We start from the raw sequence: 6,974 nt of genomic DNA, 5'->3' as shown, positions 1-6,974 counted from the left end.
AGAGTATCCCTCTCTCTTCACTTGGTTGTTAGTGGTAAATGACTTAAAGAGAAATCTATTTTTTTACATTTATTTATTTAGGGAAATCCCAAGGAAGCCTTTCATAAGATCAATTCAGCATTATTTACCAAAAATTTAAACATGCGTGTCCTATTACACAGCATCTCTATTTCAAGGACTCAGAGATATATGAAATGGTATCTGTACAAGGATTTCACCACAGCAATCTTTTAAAAAGCTGGAAGCAACCTAAGTGCCCATAAATAGGTTAAATAAATTATGGCAGAGTCCACACACTGCAACACTCCAAGGCATTAATTTAAAAAAAAAAAAAAAAAAGTGGGTATAGAGCAAGAATGTACCAACAGAGAGATTTTAAAGAATGAAAATAGCAAGTGGATAGAAAAGGTGCATGTGTACAGAGCACACTTTTATCTCCATCAGGCTAACTAAAAAACCTCCACTCATCTGTCAGTTTGTCAAATTGTGGTGTCTTGTATGTTACTGTGATGCTGGAAGCTATATCACCCATAATTCAAATACAAGCAGGGTCACCTGTGAAGGACAGGTTTCAGCAGAAATTCTAGACTAAAACAGACTAGGCAAAAAGGCCTGCAAACTACTTCTGAATATTAGTCAATGAAACCTTATGGATCACAAAAAAACATTGTCTAACTCTTGCTTTGGACATGTCATCAGGAGGGATCAATAGCTGGAGGAAGACATTATGTATGGTGCAGCAGCAGACCAGCAAGAGTGTGAGAGGCCCTTGGTAAAAAGGGTTGGCTTAACATCCGCAGTAAACTCAAACATGCTGGCAATCATGAGGACTATGCAGGACCAGGCAATGTTTTATTCTGTTTTAAATAAGGTTACTTGACACCAGTTACCTAGCTAGCTAGCTAGCTAGAAAACAGATATAGATTCTCAAGTCCATACAGAAATGCACAGATGTACAGAATGGGCTGGAAGGGCCCACAACTCTTGTGGCTTCCTCAGGGGAAGCAAGTGGGAACAGGGTTGGGAGGATGAGGGAGCTTTCACTTTTACTTTGTTAAATATGTATGTACTGATTCAGTTCTTTATCAAAATGCATTTATTATTCACCTGCATTATAATAAAACCCACAGTCTATGCCTTCAAGGATTTCAAATTCTAGTTGGGAAGATGTAAGGACTTACAAAATTACCCAAGAGGAAGACAGACTGAAAGAATTGGAACTTTCCCAGTCAATCATTGTTCCTGGAAGTCAGAAAACAGAGTGAATAATAGAAGACTATTACTTATATGAGTCGGGGCTGACTCAATGGCAAATAACAACAACAACAACAACAACATTACTTATCCTACTACAGTAGAAATGCACACTTCCTAAATGATCAGACCATACACAAGTATCACAAGGCAAACCCAGAGAAAAATAAACACTAAAGGAGGCAGTATGTTGGTGAGAACATGGAGAAATTGGAACCTTTATATACTATTGGTAGGAATATAAAATGGTACAGTTACTGAAGAAAGCAGTCTGGCAGTTTTTCAAATGGTTAAAAGAGTTACCCTGTGACCAGCCATTCTACTTCTAGGTATATATACCCAAGAGACCTGAAAATATATGTCTACACAAAAACTTGTACAAAAATGTTCACAGCAGCATTATTCATCTTAAACAAAAGGTGGAAATAACACCAATGCCCACCAACAGATAAAAAGATGCAAAAAATGTGGAACATCCTTTGGCACTAAAAAATATATGAAGCATGACTGCTGTTGTGCTGCCCACTGCTACCCTTGGACCCTCACCACGTTAAAAGCAACAGAAGATCCCCCTACATTGGCTATCTTGCTGGATCATTGTCATGACGCTCATGTCATCTTTAATAGCATGGAGAAGTTCTGTGTCCTTGGAGGGGACATCACATGCTATTATATTCTCACCCATCACTTCATCCCTCATTGAAAGAATTGGATTGACATCTTTAGAGTGGGATGGAAGACAACCCATGTGTATTCTGCATTCATGTGGGTTACTTTGCTGATTGACCTAAAAAGTGAATCCACCAAACAGCAGGAAGTCTACTTCAAAGCTTATTACCTGCCAAAGGATGGTATGAGTATTACCAGTTCTGCTATGTGTATGGTGTGGTCTGAGGAGCAAGTATCCCTTTCTGGTTCTGTCCAGAAAGTGAAGAAGACATCCTGATTGTTACCACTCAGGGAAAGGTGGAGGAGATTGATCAGTGTAACAACGAGCTTTGGAAAGAAAACCAGGAGCTGAAGGACAGCTATCTTGCCCTCCAGAAACAGAACTCAGACATGCAGGCTGAGCTCCAGAAGATAAAGGGACTACAGGAGGAGCTAGAAACCCCAAAGACCATCAATAACAAGTTGAAACAAAAAATGAAAAAGCAGAAAGACTGTTGGCAGATAGAGTTGCTTCAACTCACAGAGCAAAACCAGAATATATCTTCAGGAAATGAGAAGATGAGAATCAGAGTAGACAAGCTTCAGCCCCAGCTGTTGATTCAAGAGCAAGAAATGGAGAAGCTTATTCAGGGAGATCAAGATAAGACAAAGCACTTGGAGCATCTGGAAGGAAAATAACCAACTGTTTCTCAGGTTTACTGATCCAAAGAAGCATCAGAAAAAGCTGGAGCAGACCATGATGCAAATGAAGCAGAAGGAAACTTGCAACAAGGAAACAGGAGCTTCTTCTGACCTGTCAAAAAGACTAAGTGAGAACGAGTTTATATGTAAAACTCTGCAGGGAGAAAATGAGAAAATGGAGGGAGGAAATGATCTTTTGAAGAGGGAGAACAACAGATTGTTAAATTACACGGGTCTAGACTTCTACTCTTTGCTGTTGATAGTGCCTGCTTCAGCTCAAGGAGGTGCATGACAAAATCCAGGACTTGTTTATGGAAACCCATATTGTGCTATCCAAGAAAGTTCTTCCCCCCAGTCTGGCCTCCATCACAAAATGCCGCACCTGCAACGTGTACTTTACTGATGATATGAATAAGGAGGAACACATCTTGGAGCAGCATGTGCAGGCCCTTTGTTTGGATTGTCCAGTTTGCAACAAAAGCTTTACAATAGACCACAAATAGATCTTTGAAGACCATGCGCTCTGCCACTCTCTGTAAGTGTCAAAGCCTCTTGGATCTATAGATAGTTTCTACAGAGTAGAACTTACCGCTTCTACTATGAGTTATGACCCAATCTTGCCTAGCCTGAAATGAAAAAACCAAACTCACTGCCATCGAGTCAATTTGACTCACAGCAACCCCTCCTTGAGGTGGTATCTCTATGGAAGTAGATTGCTCAATCTTCCTTCCGAGAAGTTGCTGGTGGGTTTGAACCACCAGCCTTCTGGTTAGTGGTCAAATGCCTTAGGCACTATGCCACCAGAGCTCCTTATTGGGATTTATTCATCCCTGCTGTCCTTGGAGGTGCAGTCATGTTGATTATCCGAAGGACAGTGTCAAAGGCTGTTATTCCATCCTTGTGGTTTGCTACCTTCTAAAGGAAATAACTTTAGCTGTGTCAGCCTCTCACTTACAGTGCCCATTCTTTGAGAATCTGCAGTACAAGAGGCCTGGGATGTAACTGACTTGGTTGTTTACAATAGGCCTGACTTGAGTACTGAGTGATTAGTTCTCTAACTTGTTCCACAGCCATTCAAGGTTAGCCCTTGATTGTGTTTGTACTCAGTCTTCAATACTAACCCTGGGGCAGAGATTAACCAGAGGTTAATCTGGCCTCTTTTATCCAGCTGACTGCATTAGACTAGCCAAAAATGACACAGCAGAGACTCCAATTTGGATACCAAAGGTTTCTCACCTTAATTCCTCATCTTCCAGTAAAAGCATCTTATTCTTAAACCATGGACAAGAAATGTTATTTCAATCACAGAAAGCCTTCTTTCTCTCCAGACACCTGATTGGCATTTTCTACTCTGATTTTTCCTATGCACATAACTTTTATTATGATAAGTCTTTTCTTATGAAAAGTTAAGTGTTGTTGGAAATTGTACAGATTTGGAACTTTTTCTGAGCCGGTAAATTTGAATATAGATGAGTAAATAATGAGACAAACAATCACTTTAATAAAAATAATAAACTACTCTCTTTTATAAAATACAAAATAAAATAATGAAGCAATGATACTTGCTGTGACATGGATGATACATACTTGAAAACATTAAGAAGGCAATCATAAAAGACCATATATTACATGATCTTATTCATATGAAATATGTAGATTAGGCAAACCCGTGGAGATAGAAAGTAGGTTAGTAGTTGCCAAGGGCTGGGTGGGTGTGGAGGTGACTGTTAAAGAGCACAGGGCTTCTTTTTGAAGTGATGAAAATGTTCTAACATTGCCTGTGGTGATGGCTGCACAACCCTGCGAATATACTAAACACCACTGAACTGCACACTTTACATGGGTGAATTGTATGATGTGTGAATTATATCTAGATAAAACTGTTTTAATAAAAGGGAGATGGAGAGAGGGAGGCGGTGAGGGGTCAGGGACCATGGGTTATGCTAGGTTAGGACAGTAAGAAGTGCTAGAGATGTTCATTATTAATCTGGGAGAAACTAAAGAAATCTCCTTCACTCATTGAGAAGTTCACATGAGTGTGAGTATGTGTGTTCACATACCCATGTATATCATGCATGTGTGAGCGTGAGAGAGTATGCACATGTAAGTATGTGCACATATGCATGTGTGTGTGTGTGTACATGCACGAACATGTGTGTGAACCAGTAGCCTGGGGCATGTAGCATCTACCAGCTCAGCCCAGCAGGGAGAGCTCCATGTATACACGGGCAGGTCCCGCCCATGCAGCAGGGACAAGCTGCAAGGCCAGGTGGCAGCTCATGACTCACCAGGACTCATTCTCTAGTGGAGAAAATGAGGAGCATCCCGGGCCCTCCTACCCAACCCAAAAATGAAAAATGTGTGGAGCAGGGCAGACTACAAATCCCAGAGACATTTTTTTCCTTTAGCCTTTTGGGAGCAGAGGAGATGACTCAGAGATAAGCTCGAAGAAGCATCTTACCACACCCCTGTGCTGCCCAGAGGGTCAGTGGATAGCCAGGAGAAGTAGGGTCCCTGGGTGCAAGTAAACCAGTGAAACAGAGGCAGCTTGTTAAAAACAGCCACACTTTCTGGGTAGAATATCTAATCCCACAACACAGACCATGAGGTGGTCCACAGAAGAACAAAGACACTCCAACATGAAACCTTGATGCAAAACAGCCCAATAAATCTCGGTCTTACTGAAAATGTCAACTGCAATTTCAAATTCTTTATAGACAAAAAATGAAATGTAAAGTATTCTCATATGCACAAATTTTCTCTCAATAACAGCCTCCCTTTCAATCTACAAATAGCTTCCCTTTTCAAATTTAATAAAAATAAAATTTTCAAATGAACCCTGCTTGCCTTGCTGGTTTCTCAAAACAAGAAAATAGCACATGCAAAGGTCCAGCTCTGAACACTGGCCTCCAAAGGAGTAGGGGGTACTGCTCATGGCTCTCACCTCTCACGAGCAACACTCCAGCAACATGCTTAGAGTGCTGCCAACTGAAAAGGCAAGGAGGAAATTATTTTCCCCCTTCTCTTAAGACACACTCTCACACAATTAAAAAGCCAGTAATTCGTTCTCATATAGACGAAATGGAAACCTAAGATATTTTTTAAAAGACTAAAGTTTCCCCTAAAATTCCTTCTCAAGGACCACCATATGGAGGGAGGAATATCACACAGTTCCATGATTCTTCAGGCCAAGGGCCCCACTGTCTAAAAGCCTCCATGACCTAGAGGGGTCTAACTGCACCCACAACCTACAGCCTGACACTGAGCCCAGAAGAGGAGGCTCCCAGCAGAGACAGAGCTCATGGCATAGTGACTGATTTACCTACAAAATGTTAGACAAGACCAAGTATGACACACAGGGCTCAGACCAGAGCAAGTATCACACACACGGATCAATTTGCCAAATGGTTTCAAAGCCTCCAAACATAAGGGAAGAAGCTGAGTAAGTTTATGCTACAACTAGTAGCATTTTTTCTAAAATTTAAATTAACTGCTAAAATTCTGCAGACTATGGGCCCCACAAGGTGGAGGCTGCCCTGGTCTAATGTGCTGCTGTGGCCCTGTCATGGACCCAGTACCCAGCATGCTCTGGGCTCCACAAATACTGTTGAACCTATCTTTAAACAGCTGGAGGAAAATGTGATCAGTAAGTGGCACTTTTCACTTTCTGCCACTGGAGTTCTGTGAAAACCTGAACCCACAGGGCTGAAGCCAGAGGCCCTATGGGTCCTGAGAAAAGAATGATGTCCAAAGGTACTCTTGCTTGGCCAGGCTCAGTGACACAGGGAGAGCAGAGGCCACTGTGAACCAGTCTTGTGGGCAAGGCATGAACTGGCCCCCAAACTCTACCCACTACCCTGCCCATATCTTCCATTCCAGACTACTATAAAGAAAAAACAAAGTAACATGCTGAGCCTTTGGTGTCATACTCAAACAGTAGACAGGGTTCAATATATTAGGAGGGATTTACCACATGCTTTAAACTCTTCTACTAAGCAGCCTGTTCCAAGTGCCAATCAACAGATGCATGCATAAACATAATTTAGTCTGTACATACAATGGAGTATTATTCAGCCATAAGGGAAATGAAATCGTGATACATGCTACAAAATGGATGAATCTTGAAGATAATCATGTTGAGTGCAATAAATTAGATACAAAAGGATAAATATTGTATAATCTCATTTACATGAAGTATCTAAAATAGGCAGTATACAGACACCAAAATTTATTGTTGTTGTTGTTATATGTCATCAAGTCTGATCCGACTCACAGCAACTCCTCCTTGGGTTTCCGAGGCAGTATCCCTGCAGAAGTAGATTGCCCAACCTTCCTTCCGAGGAGTGGCTGGTGGGTTTGAACCGCCAGGC

General features: G+C 41.3%; 1 pseudogene; it reads left to right on the top strand.

The window, feature by feature from the left end:
* The first annotated feature begins 1,822 nt into the window (after positions 1-1,822).
* On the top strand, positions 1,823-3,143 carry LOC103204703 (annotated as a pseudogene).
* The last annotated feature ends 3,831 nt before the right edge of the window (positions 3,144-6,974 follow it).

This window comes from Orycteropus afer, unplaced genomic scaffold (assembly GCF_000298275.1).
Source record: "Orycteropus afer afer isolate SDZICR_OR568_19922 unplaced genomic scaffold, OryAfe1.0 scaffold00256, whole genome shotgun sequence".
In the NCBI taxonomy this organism is placed as follows: Eukaryota; Metazoa; Chordata; class Mammalia; order Tubulidentata; family Orycteropodidae; genus Orycteropus; species Orycteropus afer.
This window is presented reverse-complemented; position numbering and strand designations above follow the sequence as displayed.